Genomic DNA, 15,000 nt, shown 5'->3' with positions numbered 1-15,000 from the left:
GTGATGATGACACGTGAGCTCTTCATCTGGTTCTGCAGTTGTTTGATTGTTTGGGGCTTTTTTTTTTTCTGCCGGGGGTTAACCCCTCCCCCTCCCCTTTCTCCGGCTCCTCCCCGTCCGTATGCTGCCATCTGAGTTGCTGAAATATTTAACAAGGCCTGCTGCTATATTGGGAACGCCTGCCATTCCCTCTGTAGCTTAGAATCATAACGTAATTGGTCTGGACTTGAAAACTTCATACACACACACACACACACACACACACACACACACACACACACTGCCAAAATGAAAAGATTCGTTTTCAAAAATTGGCCTTTCTCAATGACTTTGCAACAATTAATTAATTAAAGTGAAGCTGACGGTAGTTTGGCTCCTTCATGCTGGACATGTACGGAAAAGATTATGAGCTCTGAAGAAGCGCTGCAGTAAGTTTTAGATTTCACGACACTGTAAAGATGGGACATTTCTAATATGGTCATGTCAGACACCGAAGCCCCACCCACCTGCTGTTTGAATCTTCTGTTTGAGAGAGGCAGCCAATTAGAAGAAAGCTCGCCTGCACTGTGGGGAGTGAGTATGGTCTCCTGGACTCCTTTCAGCAGACAGAAATGAGTAAAACCCTGGTAGCTGTCTTTGCACCTGTATAATTAACCAGTCTAAATGAAATCCAGGCAGCGCTCATACTGTTTCACCTTAAAAATAAGTCAGATTTTACAGTGTGGATGGAAAAGAATCTTCACTGGACGATAAACACAATCATAACGATGCTTCGTCCCCCTGCGGCCCACGACATCTACTAGCCGGTGTCACCGTGGGGTCCCTGGCAGCCCCGGTCATCGGCACAAGAAAACAGCGTCCATCGCCGAGATCCTCTCGGCTCCGTTTCTGAGGAGCTGTCCCGTCACCACAGTACCAGGCGTGTATTCTTTGCATCATTGCCTTTGTCCTCAGAGCGACGGTACATTTTACACATGTCAGTCAGATATGCTTAAAAACGTAGCTCTGCGTCTTGATTTACTCACCTCTCCCTCTTCTTTGTCAGTTAAATCATTTTTTTCACAGTAACAATATTTTGCCATATTATCTTTACTTCACCTCACTGTGTGTCGGCCTCTGAAGTGAACTGAAGCTGTTGGTGAGCCAGCGGTTTAAACAACGATGGGACGGCAGAGAAACGAGCCCCACGCTCACGTACAGATAAACAATTTATGTGGAGGTAAAAAAAAAAGTTAAATTATTATTAAAATCTTCAAATGACACTAAACGTATCAGTGCGATCTAATCCTGACGTGAACTGGGAGGAAAAAATAGAGCCGGATTACAACTGATGAGTCACTGCGCCGACGGCAAACGACTCATCATTTTTGGCTAACGCTGCATCCGCCACATTATGTCATGAAAGTAAAACAAACGAGGGGATCGTCAGCGTTATTAGCACGAGTGTTGTAAGTGGCTGGATAAATCCACGGCTTCAGCATTAGTAAATTAAATGCAGACATAAGATGAACGATGTGACACGATGATAAATGCGAAGCACCGACGTAAACGGGTTTACTGTCCCTGCACGCATTCAGTCGTATCTGTTACAGCTCCGTGAACGCTTCAGTGTTTAGAACGTGCAACAGAGTCGCTTCATTCTTGCTGCTGAGTTATTGGGTTCTGCTGTTAATTATTTTGAACAGATTTAATTGCAGGGAGTTATTCTCCCAGTCAACTATTTCACAGAACATTTAATAACCAGAGTCTTTAATTTATTGGTAATAAAACTGGGTGTCACAGTTATCTTATAGTGGTTCTGTTTGAAGTAGAAAGTTGAGAGGGTGGTGCAGTCTTAGCCAACGCTGCACATCCCTGGAAACATCCACCCGGGCGTGGCTGGCGAGGGCAGCAGTCTAAGCTGCCCAGACTTCAATCTCTCCGGCTCATGTGTGCTGTGCCAGCCTGTGAAACTAGCAGCCAGTATTGTTTTGATTAAAGTCGCACACCTCGTTCTGATTGGCTGATTAGACATGAGGCAGTTTGTGGTCTGATTGGTGGATTCTTCTTCAGCTGTTTCAGCTGCTTAGACTTGTTTCCCTCTCAGATAAAAGATGCTCGATACACCAAATTACCCCAGATCCTCCGATGCAGGCCGGTGTATCTGCACACAGAGCAAAGTTCTGTATGAACGCGTGCAACGGCTAAATGTGTCCTGTACTGTAAAAGTGCTCTTTAAATCCATCGATTCCCCCTCCAAAGACAAACTGTGCAGATTCTGGAGGAACTGATGGCGATTGCTGCCTGTTTGCTATTGTTGCCATGAAGACGGTGCTCATGGCTCATTGTAACCCAGAAACTTAAACCTAATCAGACACTGACCACGGTACCAACACTGACACGTTCGTATTGGGGGGAAAAGCTGTAAACCCCTGTAACTCATAAAAACAGGAAACCTGCATCACACGTTTTGTTAACCGTCTGCATTTGAGGTCCAAACAGAGTTATTGGTCCTTACTGAGATTTTGGCCGTTTCAAACCGTGACCGCTGAAGTAAGATAGTCAGTATTTCTGACTTTGTAACAGACGCTTTGAGTGTCCGTGCAAATGACGTCACCATTTTCTCTTTACAGTCCAGTTTGTGCCACAGAGACTGGCTGGTGGCCTCTGGAAGCCACCGGTCATCTAGGGAGAAGTGTGCGCTCCCCAGCTGGTTGGCGAGTGGCTTCTGGAGGTTGCTGAAGTGTACTCTTTGGTTCAGTGGCTTGTGGAAGTTTGAAGAAGGAGAAAAGAAAAGCTGCTTATGCAGAAGTCCAGATCGAATGACTTCTGACAGAGACAGCAGAAAGCATACCTGCAGTCACACCAGCAGCAGCTCTTTCAGGTCTCCCTCCCTTCTTCCATTCATCCTTCTTCATTTGTCGATACCTCCTCTTCATCTCCCAGCTGCTTTCATCTTATTCCTCCTCATCATCATGATTTGTATTCAGCAGAAGCGTCTCATTCAGGCTGGTATTAGGCTCCCAGCCCAGGCAGGGAGGTGGGCTTGTGTGCTGGGGGGATTCTGGGTGGTTTGATTGCTGCGTACTTATAATAACAAGGATTATGAAAGGCTCATAACTGAGATTTGAAAAACACAGATAGAGGTGATGTGGCTGCTGAGGCTGTGTGTGTGTGTTTGATGACGTGACCACACGTTTGCGTGTTTGCTGAAAGTGTGTGTCGCGTGAAATCGGGAGCACGATGATTATTTTTTAAAGGATCTGCTGTGTCTTTATGCCAGCTCGTGCATTTTGGATATTTGAGCGGTGAAAATGAGAAGAAACAGGAGGCGGCGCCGAGCGCGCTCAGGTAGAGACGCTGCAGAAAAGGCCCGAGGTCGCTGCTATATTCGTCCTGTCAAAGCGGCGCTGTGCGTTTACTCAGTTGGCACAAACTTATCGACTCGTGCTCGATGGATTTCTCATCCCTCTGTAGTTCGGGCCCTTCGAGGTCGCTGTATTTGGCCGGGAAAAGAGAGGCGGTTTAGACGTGGGGATCTGTGTTGCTGTTTAGGATAAATCCATGGTGTTGTGCAGCGTCATCGATGAATCTGCTCATCGGTGACGCCGTCTGTGCCCTCCTGCCAGCAGAGACAAAACCTGAATAAACGTGTAACACAGAGGAGGAAATCGAGCAGCGACTTCCTGTTGATCTTTGAGCCTGAGAGTCAGCGGCTCCCTGTCTGTAAGCGGCTTACTCTCTCGCTTTTATCCTTTTTTTCCTTCTGTTGTGTGTCATCTTTTCTTTGGCCTGTTTTCCCCCTCTCAGTGTTTCTTTGGGCTTTTTCCCCTCCTGGGATTATTTCTGCAGACCAGTCGAGCCTGATGCAGATCTGCCTCAGTAAATCTTACATATTCCACCGTCCACTCACCTCCCACTCGCACTCTTCCTACGCTCTCTCTCTGCTTCGGCGGCTCGAGCAGAAACCTGCAGATATTTACTCACACATCCGCACATTAGAATCACAGATCTGTTAGCAGACGGGACGCGTTTATTACGAGCGTGTCACCATGTCAATAATGTTCAGAGTAATTTGCCTCTTGGTTGGTTTCATTTTCAGCTTGTGCAACAGAATCGCACAACTCTGCAAATTAATGAAGCGCAGCTGACGGAATTGATGGAACACGAGAAGCCGAATAAAAGCTGGAGGTGAAAGGACCCAACGTTTAACCGACGACTCGTTCAGCAGTGAAAGCTTGCGTTTGGCCTCGGGGCTGTCAGAGCGCGTCTGCAGACGTTGGTTTGTTTGTTCTGCAGCTTTAATGCAAAGCTGTCGGCTGATGTTCACACGTTAGGACTCTGAATGTGACAGCATGCTGGAGCAGTGTCGTCATGATTGCCTCACAGTAAAGGCTGAAAACTGAATGCATACAGAGCGTCTCTGCAGCAGATATTTCAGGTATGAATCGGTAACGTCTGCAGGATTTTGCAAACAGCTGCAGTTGCAGACATGGTGTAGTCGATGGTGTCCTATTGAAACAAGCTGCATAAAGATTAGATGGTGAATCATGCAAAGCTGCTCCCAGAACAAAAGTGTGGAGCTGTAAGTCATTCTATAAAAGCTTTGATCTGATCCTCGAGGTTACTTTAAAATGTTTCGAATACAAACATGAGAACGGGACTGTGTCGATTTCCTGATCATGATCTGAATTAAGCCACGAGGAGTTAAAAAGGACGCACAGAGCCAACAGGTACACGTCTGAGAAAGTCTTTACACAAGTAGAAAATGTAAATCTATTGATACCTTAGAGCAGCGGTCTCCAACCTTTTTTGCGCCACGGACCGGTACCGGTCCGAGGCCCGGGGGTTGGGGACCGCTGCCTTAGAGGATAAAGATCAACTCTCCAGATGGTTCCTATGTGCATGTCAGGCTCCCAGACCTGTTTAGGATTCAGTTTAGCTCCATAGGAGGGATGTCAGGGTGTTTGGACACAGGTACGGCGCTAATTATGAGTCTGTGTCATCACAACGAAGATATGCAAACCTTCTAAAGGTCAGGTGGTCACAGGGCAGCCAGTGAAAACAAAGGAGGGAAGTTTGTAGGTGAAGGAACATAAACTGCTGCAGACATCACATCATCCCTCCCTCGTGTGTGTGTGTGTTTAGTTTCAGGCTTTGTGATTATGAAGACATGTCAGCTGGTCCTCACAAAGACACTGTGAGAAAGGGAAGGGTTAAAAACAGCGTGCATGTGTACCTCATACACATTCTGTGTGTGTGTGTGTGTGTGTGTGTGTGTATCAGAGATCTATAACCTGAACCGAGAGCACCGTCCCGTTAAAAGCTATCGATCGGGTCGTCCTTCTCCCCTCCCTCGTTCCATCTCGGTCTCTCTCGCTCTCTCTGCTCCCTCTTTAATCCTTTGTCTCTCGCTCCCTCTCCTCTCTCTGGGGTGGTCTCAGGTTCTCTCAATCATTACTGTATGGAGACAGAAGGCTGCAAGGAGGGAGATGGGGCTCATATGACCCAGCAGAAGGGACAGAGTGATGGAGGAAGGACGCGAGGAGCCGATAGCCGGGTCATGTGATAGTGTAAGTAAGTGAGGAGCAATAAGGATAAAAAAAAAAAAACCCAGATTGTAGAGAGAGGTGACTGAAGGTGGGGAGCAAGAACGGCCAAAGTTTGAGCCGGTAATTGGAAATAGGAGGAGAGAAGGATGTGCAGAACATACTGAGAAAGAGGAGAATGGTGAGGGGGATGATGGGAGTTGACAGGAGGGTGTAGGTGCTGATGGGAGTAATTTAACACTTCAGTTCGATTGGGTGTCAGCAGGGACCCCACGGTTCCCCTTCAGCCAGTCGGCTTCTCGTTCTTCACCCTCGACCTTGACTGGAACAAGTTTTAGTGATATTTTTGTCAAATCGTCTTACGATATGACAAAAATCACGGACAATCCATAGAAAAGCCGCACCTGACTAAAAGCCGCAGGGTTCAAAGCTCGTGCAAAAAGTAGCGGCTTATAGCCCGACAGTTACGGTAGTTTGGGGCTTTATTTTGGGGAAAAAAATGTTTTTGCAAATGATACTTAACAAACTTCGGGGGGGGGGGGGCTCGATGTTAGCTAGTGTTACAGAAATGTTCCCAAATGTCACAGAGACGGGGGCGGTAAATGGGTGTCTTTATTTAGAGCAGCAGCTCTTTCGTGATGTAATTATCTCCTAGTTCTTCCTGTCCATTAAGGGATTTTTTTCTTTTTGGTGGGGGGTTGGGGGACTAGAGCTCCAGCTCATAGCTAATTCACTCATTAGTCCGATGCCAGCCATCCATTTCCTTCCACTTAGTGGCAACAGGCTTCCAGTCGTCCTTTTCCCCATCAAAGTTTTCCAGCGTCTCGCTCCTGCGGCCGCGACGAGATCTGTCAGTGAGGTCTGGGTCCACCCTGCCGTCTCCCTACAGAGGTCCAAGCTCCTCAGCCTTCCTGTAAGGGAGACCCAGACTCACTGTGGACGATGCTCAATCAGCCACTTGTATCCGCAGCGTCCTTTTTACCTCCCGACCCCAGTCCAGGGTTGGGATGTAGATCAGATAGATCCTCCACGTTCCCTTCACTCGTGAATGAGAATCCTGAAATGCTCGAGGAAGCATCTCTCTGCAAACCCAGAAGCAGCAATAAAGCGTTTCCTGGCACGCACAGAGCACAGCATTAATCAGCAACAATTTAATAATCACACTTTTGAATGTAGTGAAACCTGTGCTGGTTCCAGCCTCTTAAATCTGAAGATTTCTTTGTTGTATGACTGCAGATTGTAATTTTTAATTTAACAGGGGATCTGAAGAAGACACCTTGGGATGTGAAAAACTGGAAATTTAGGCTATTTTTGACATTCTGGTGATAAAATGAAGAATAAACCAACTGGCAAAATGTGCGTCCCATTAATCAATAATGATAAAGGAAGAAAGCGCTTTATTCCTCGACTCTACTGTTGGCAGGATTCGGATTTATTTTTTCCTTTAATCGCTTCCGTTGAATCGTATCCAGAACCCTCGGTGGTCAGAAAAAAGAACAACATGCACAACTTTCCAGAAGAATTTCAATGAGCTGCAAATGAAGATGATGTCGTGCATTTCTTTTCCTCCTTCTTTGGTGAATAAAGAATAATCAGATGCTCGAAAATGCTTTTTCAATTATCAGAATTGTTGCAGAATAATTTTCTGTCAATTGAATAATCAGTTAATCAGCTGCTTGTTAACTGAAAACATGCTGGGGAGGAGTCTGCTAATGACCAGCGTGAACATGCAAGCGATGAGTGTCTACGTGCTAATAGGAACCTGATTATTGTTGGAGGGGAAAAGTACTACAACACACACACACACACACACACGATTACATGTACTGCAGCAACAGTAGCTGGATCTGCAGCTGTCTAACTGAAGGACATGTTTAAGTGCTCATTAAGCTGCGTTAGTCAACCCAGCCATTACACTGCCATCAACACATCACCTCAGTCCGAATTATGAGATTTGACATGTAATTTCCTGTGTGTGTGTGTGTGTGTGTGTGTGTGTGTGTTTCTTTTGATCATGAAATGTAATCTCCGCCGAGGTGACCTGCCGAGCTCGAATCCTCCTCGCTGTCACTCAGCTGAACAGAAAGTGGAAATGGGAGCTTTGTGAGGATGGGGACTCACTTCTCACTTCTCAGAACAGCAGAGCTGAGATGATCCTTACATACAGTCTTCAAACCAAACATGTGACGTTCAATGATCCACATGTCCTCTAGTTCATGTAGTTTAGCTCTTTGAGTGCAGGCAAAAATGACTCCTAACCGATTAACACTTGATGTAACAACATTACACCTGGTGTGTGTTGTTTCCGTCCATCCTCCACACGTCTGACACCGGGCTGAGTTTGGTTTCATGTGAACAGAAGAACAAGAATGATCTGCAAAATGCAGTAATGTAACGAGTGCAGTACAGTCCCAGTCCTGGCTGTGATTTTAATATCGACATGATGTGGAATCGTCACCTTTCTTGGCAAGAACAGAACATCTGAATATTTGTGAAAGAAGAATTTATTGGGAGGAGCATTTACTCCTTTATTTAACTCCAGGAAGTAGCAGACATGTCTTTGTGTTGGAGGCAGGCATTCGCAATAATAGTAATAATGATAATACTGTATACTTTATTGATCCCCATTCACTCAGTGAAGCAGTGGGCAGCCACCAATCCAGCGCCCGGGGAGCAGTGCGTAGGGACGGTACCTTGCTCAGGGGTACCTCAGGGTAGCCGTTCAGTGGATTCGAACCCCCGACCTTCTGATCATGGGGCCACCTAATAATTTAAAAGTATTACAGGACACAGAGAGCAGTCCATTTTTTATTTTGTTGATCCGGACTTGCTCCAGGACGCTCTGACAGCCATCACACGTTTGATCTTTCAGTTTAAAAAAGTTCTAAAGTGGATCTGAATTCATGAGTGTGAACAGGCATGATTTCTGCTGTTAAAACATATAAATGTACATCATGCTTAAAATACGTTGTTTTCATTCAAATCCTGCTGTTTGTTTTCCATTTCTGTGGTTTTATTTAACCTGCTTGAGTGTTTTATGGCCGACTCCGAGCTTCTCTTTGTTCTGTTCTTCAGAAGCTGCCTTTCAGTCAAGCTGACCAACCAGTGTCAAAGACCCAGCATCATCTGCTGGTTTTTATTGGAGGAAATTTGGTACTAATACGCTCATATTGCAGTATTTCACACTGTGTTGGACATTAGATGAAGGAGACAACCACCCTGCAGCATTTCTGTTTCCAGACGATGAGTTTGACGCTCATCCCGCTGTGATAGCGTAGTTTGGGTGGAAACACGAGTAGTCCCAGGAATCCGCAGGATTTCAAAGGTCCCTTCAAACCTGAGTTTACTGCAGTTCCAAAGCAGTTTGAAGACCCGTGCAAAATAAACGACTCCGGTTCAGTGAGTGACGGTAATGAAGGACACGTCACAAAAAACACGTCATATGAATCTGACAACACAAAAACAACGGTGAGAGTTTCAAGCGCCTTCATGATTTCTGCTTCCCAAGAATATTGTCCCAATCAGAAATGTTTAGTCCTGCAAGCCCCGCCCACAAAGTTCCTGACTTCCTGTTTGAAAGCACTCTTGCTAGACAGTTTTGGGGGATAAATTAGGCTCTTCTCCATGAGTCTGTTCCAAGGTTTCTAGTTTTTGGGGGAGAACGGGATCTGAAATGTTTTTCTCCAACATTTTGCTATCAGTAACTTCCTCATGTGTGCCCGCCATACTTCTTGGCTTGAGAGGGTTTTTTCTGCTAAATCATTACAGAAATACATCAGAAGCTTAATGAGCTCACATTTCACCAAACTGAATTCATTCTGTGAGTTACAGCAAAACAGCTTACTGGAACGGTGCAGGCTGAACGCGTCTTTCACAGAGTATGGTTGGCCGTGCTCTCTGAAAGACGTACTATAAATAGACTCAAAGCTCTCGCTAGCCTTACAATATCCATCCAGCTTATTCTTCCATCCACCCTTTCATCCAACCAGCTATTTTATGCCTCTTATCTGGTCCCAAGCTAGTCCAAACATCTGTCCCGGGGTCTCTCCCATCGTCCTGGACAAACGCCTCACTTAAGAAGCATCCTGATCAGATCAGATCGCAGTCGTAGGTGAGAGCAGGAATGTAGATTGAGCAGTAAATCGATGGCTTTGCCTTCATGATCTTCTCGCTCTTCACGCCAACAGACCAGGCTGCTCCTCGATCCTCGCATTATTAAGGTCGCAGTCCATAATGCAGCGCTCTCATTGAGGATGATGTTACTCTGGTACTTTGTCCATTAGGATCAATATTGGATGCTGTGGATCTTTCCTGATCCTCAGATGTGAGACACCCAGTCACTCACAGTCTTTAGGCTGAAAATTTTCTCCCTACAACAGAGAGCGGAAACCTTCAGCAGCCATGATAAAATGTTCACAGCGGTGGATATCTCCTCCTGGTTAAATGAGCCGTTCCTGAACGAGTCTGTGATGTTGATAAGTCCTTGGATTTGAGGGCAGAAACTGAGAAAGGAGGAAACGGCTGAACTCGGCTTGACTCCTTCAACTAAAGGCTGGTGAATTTTCATGCACGGCCTTAAGAATCAGACTAAGTCTAAGTCTAAGTCACGCGGCCGCCATCACCAGCAGCCCCGAGCTTAATTTCATGGCCTAAAAGTAAGATTCCATCCGAGTTTATAACAAGACTATAAACGTGCATAAACAGTAGATGGGTCTGCATCCTGCTTTGTTGTTTGGTGCTGCGGGCTCATGCGCTTCAGAACATCTGAAAGATAAGGCGAGGAAAAAGAAGAGGAGCGAGAAACAGGGGCACTCTTCACTAAAAACATTTCTAGAGACGTCTGCAGTTCAGACGCTAAAAGAGGAAGTAAATTAAATATAACACTCTGAATGAGCAGGATGAATGGAAAGGGAGGGGCAAGAGGAAGCGAGGAAGAAGAAAGAGAGGATGTGTGACGTCTGTGCTGCCGTGTAAAAATAAAATGTGTCCAGTCACTCGGTCGAAGCGCTCGCCGAAAGCCAGCACGGCTGAAGCACGAAAATCTGAGTGCAGGCGAAATGACCGTGAACCCGGAGAGAGGAAGGTGACCCGGCGATTTATTCACAGTATACGAGTGCAGCGGACGCCACAGACCAGAACATAAGGAGGTGAAGTTAACGGTGTGAATGAGAGGGAGAGAAAGCAAAGGGGTGGAGGGGAGATGGAGAAACACAGCTGATAATAACTGATACTGTACACACTTTAATTACGTTTTTAATTTAAGCTACTCATTATCACAGTTCATCACTTACAATAAAATGAAAATCAAGTTTCTATTCAAATGTGCACAGATTTTAACTTCACGTGTCTCCGTCTGCTTGAATTTATCTTCATATATTACAGAACTGTTTTCACAGTTACGCAGTGGTGGAAACATAATTATGCTCAGAGGCAGGGGGCTTTTTTTTAGATGAAGTGCTGCACTAACCAAGAGCTGACAGACTTTAAACACATCCATAAAACATTTTAATAATCCTGTAGTCACTGCAAGTCACAAGACTCACATGTTTTTTCTACTTCCTCAACCAGCCAAATGTTTCCTCCCAAAACCAGCAGTTATCCAGCACAAGTGATAACTGGATTTTCAGAGAATAACCATATCGCAGACGCACGTCTAGACTCGGCATTTTAAAGCCTCAGCTTTACCGTGTTGACTGCCAGAAGTAACTATATTTAAACCACAGGGTGGATTAACCACAGTTGATGTTGGCAAGATTGGTTACGAACCTGCATCCTTACAGATGAAACGTATCCTTACATTAGAAGTATTTGTGCCAGAGCGTCCATGGCTGGGACAGGATCTACTCCTGGAGAATGAAACGCATGCTTGGTTAGTGCTGCCTTTCTGAGCCCAGAACACTCAATAAACCTTTAAGAAAAGGGTAGGATCCAAAGAATTAAGAAAATTTCATCCACCAGCACCCACCTGGACCCCAAACATCCTCAAGCCATGTTATCCGGTCTTTAAGGCTGTCGTCATTAGCTGTTTCCAGGTCCAAACTCGCTTCAGGTCCCAAAGTCAAATGAACACTGTGACATCACTGAGAGTTAAAAACTGTCTAAATTCTTTCATCTTTAATAAAATGATCGATTAAGTTTAACATCCAGGCATCCATGAAAACAGAATTTATGATGTTTAATGGAGTTAGAAGTTAGCAGGAAGTTAGCTCGCTAGTTAGCTAAACATGATATAGCATGTTCTGACTGAGAGATTTCTGACAAAATTCAAACGTACAGCTCTGCTATCACTTCCAACATAAATGAAGACAGAAAACTAAACAGCAGTGACGTTTGTAGGGTTACTGAAGTTGGGCTAGCTGGTATATAATGATGTGCTACGTGATTGCTAGCTACACAGCTATGTTAGCATAATATAAACACAGTGAAGCTGGAGGATGAACGCTAACTTTTTTCCACTCGATAAAAGTTAACGTGAGGGTTCCCGATGGTCAGGAACAAATGTAATCGCATGGCAGGATGCTGTAAACGGACCAAACTTCAGTCAGGAGAACAACTGAGATAATCCATCCACAATACGAGGTTAGTCATAAATATACTGCTGCATGGGCTGCAGCTACATCGTAAGGGTTTAAACACTGAGCTTTAAAATGAACAGTGGTGGTAAAAACCGATGGAGGCTGACAGTGATCACTGACTGTTTTTAGGGGCTTGTTGAGATTAAATAGAACAAGATACAAAACATTAAAACATATTAAAAACACAACAGCCTTAATAAACAGAGAGTAGTTTGGACCCAGAAGCAGGATTCATTCGTCATCAATTAAAGACCGTATTGGTCAGACAGCAGATGGCTAGCAGTTGAGTGACCACGCTTCCAACTTCACGTCAATAATAACAATAAACTATTCTTATAAGATGCATAATGTAAACATGCTCATTTAATGGTTGAAGTTGGGCACTTTAACATGGGGGTCTGTGGGGATTGGCTCCGTTTTGGAGCTAGCCTGAAGAGGTCAGTCAGTGTAAGTGGCTAAACATACAATGAAAACATTTCATTAGGCTCAGTGCACATAGATATCAGCCTGGAAACAGATCTAAGCATCAACAGCTGTGTGCGTTCTCCATTATGACTAAATAGAACCAGTGTTTGGCTTTAGAAGACGATGATGACATATGTTCTTCTTGATTATCTTCCATCTCTGTTTCACGGCTGCTTTCATTGGATAAAATATCATCATGAGAGAATTTCTGTTTGCTCTCATGTGTTGTTTATTTGCAATATTGAATACAATTTATTGCTTTTTCTTCCAGAGTGGTTTTGTGACCTGATCGTTCTAAACCTATAGATTCTGGCTTGAGGCGCTGTACTGGCACTTGGAAATGCTGGGCATGGAAAGTTGAAAGATTTTCATTGCCACTTTTCTGCTCACAAAGTTTCCTCGAGAATGAATTTCCACCAACTACCCGACTCACATAAATGTAAAAACTTTCACTTTTTAATGTGTCCTCTGGCTTTTTTTTGTGCAAATTCAGAGTTTTTGTCTGAGGGCCATTTGGTTATGTGGAGATAGTACTGTGTGGATTTATCAAAGCTTTTACATTGAAAACAGCTGCCTCCTGGTGCTGGAAATAAAGCTGACAATAGCAGAGAGACTCAACCATATGGTTAATTTGAGGGTCCCAAAGTGGCGAGCTGAAAATGGAGTTAAGCAGAGCCGACGGGGCTGGGATCATTATTCATAATCAGCAATAACAACGCACGAGCTATTCACACACTGATGATGTAAAAGTTCGTTTTGTTTGTCAGCGTTTGTGTCGTTGCTAAAGCTTTTTGTGCAGCCTTTATAAAGCTTGGATGGATCCTAGACTGTAACTCTAAAATATCAGTAACTATACCCTAAATTGTATTTAGAGTATAGTTGGAGTTTACAGTAATTTGCTGCCATTTTTATTTATAATAAGCTTTCCGTAAGTTAAATTTGCAGCAGTTCTGTGATTCAGCTTCAGCAGGGCCGTTAAAATTTCCTCTGCCGTTGGTCAGTTATTCTCTGGTTTCAGTTTACAGCCCATATTTTGCCACAATCATTCTGCCAATTACAGCCATCTGCTGTATAAATGTACTGCAGTATCTTACAAAATATTACTGTTGAAATATGTGTTAGTTGAATTGTAGGGGCCCTTCTTTTTCTCCGTAGAGGACGTGATATTAAGTGTGCAGCTACTGCAGTGTGTGCTGTGCATTAGATGGAGGAGGTGCACAGAGATATCCACAGGCAGGAATGATTTCCTGTGTCATTCAGTGGTGCATTATGGGTAATCTCTCACTGAGTGAGCTCCTGTGACTGGCCAGCACGTCATGGAGTAGGTGGGAGGTGTTGTCCAGCATCGTCCTCATCTTGGACAACATCCGCCTCTGCGACACCACCTTAAGGGAGTCCAGCTCCGTCCCCGTAGCGTTACTGGCCGTGCAGATCAGTTTATTGAGTCTGTTGAGATCAGCAACAAGTCAGTGGTGTAGTGGGTGAACAGGAAGGGGAGAGGACGGGCCCTTGTGGTGTCCTTGTGTTGCTGACCACCTTAATAGAGACACAGCGACCACAAATATTGTGATCTTCCTGTCAGGTAATCGAGAATCCAGGACACGAGAGAAGCATCCACCTGCATCGCTGTCGGCTTATCACCCAGGAGGGTCAGCCCGATGGCACTGAATCCACTGGAAAAGTCAAAAACGTGACCCTCACAGTGCTGCCCGGCTGGTTCAGATGGGCGTAGATACGATGATGGCGTCCTCCGCTCTGAGGCGGGGTTGCTAAGTGAACTGAGCGGCGTCCAGATCTGGTTGTTTGTTCTTTATGTGTAAAATTATTGTTCCTCTGCTGTGAACATTAGTGTGACTCCTTAAAGCTGCTGTGAAAACTGCCCTCTGTAAAGTAGCTGAACTGCTACGTGATTTGTGAATCAGACACATCAGCCAATCATTGATTGTCTTTCAGTGTCTGACGTTCACACACTTGTGTTGCTGCTTGATCCTTAGTTCACTTCCAACATCTGTAGAAAGGACTCGTCTCCTTGGCAGGTGCTGACAGGAAGTGTCAGACAGACTTAGAAAAGTGTTGAATATAATTCTCAATTAGGCAGCTTTTCCTTCCACAGATGTCAGTGTGCAGCCAGCCTCCATGTGTTTGAGTCAGGCAGTGCTCGGACTGCTGCTCCCTGTCACTCGTGTCAGCGCTGCAGCCTGTGAACTCGTGCTAGCACCGTTAGCACCCCGGTCCTCCTCAGCAGGCAGCACTGCTGAAAGCACATCAGACCTGCTTCATTGTTATATGTAATTTAATGAGTTAATTTACAAATTATTCAATCAGTTTTACAATCGTCACTTTAAAAAGAAAATACAAATGTGCACACATAAAAAAAATGTCTCTCGTGTGGAAATCTGTGTGCACGACGTCCTAATAATCAGCGGGATGTT

The 15,000-nt window shown here is 44.9% G+C and overlaps 1 protein-coding gene across 6 annotated transcripts in view; it reads left to right on the top strand.

The window, feature by feature from the left end:
- pcbp4 (poly(rC) binding protein 4) overlaps positions 1 to 15,000 on the top strand; it is a 186,105-nt gene that overhangs the window by 44,164 nt on the left and 126,941 nt on the right. Inside the window, exon 1 of one of the 6 annotated variants that reach the window (XM_026166560.1) lies at positions 10,029 to 10,675. The exons of the other annotated variants lie outside the window; for them this stretch is intronic. The gene's annotated coding sequence lies outside the window, so the exon portion shown is untranslated. Of the gene's footprint in view, positions 1 to 10,028; positions 10,676 to 15,000 lie in introns of those variants that run through there. 6 annotated transcript variants of the gene reach the window in all.

This window comes from Astatotilapia calliptera, chromosome 5 (assembly GCF_900246225.1).
Source record: "Astatotilapia calliptera chromosome 5, fAstCal1.2, whole genome shotgun sequence".
NCBI lineage: Eukaryota > Metazoa > Chordata > Actinopteri > Cichliformes > Cichlidae > Astatotilapia > Astatotilapia calliptera.
Note: the sequence above shows the minus strand (reverse complement) of the source record. Positions and strands in the feature narration are given on the sequence as shown.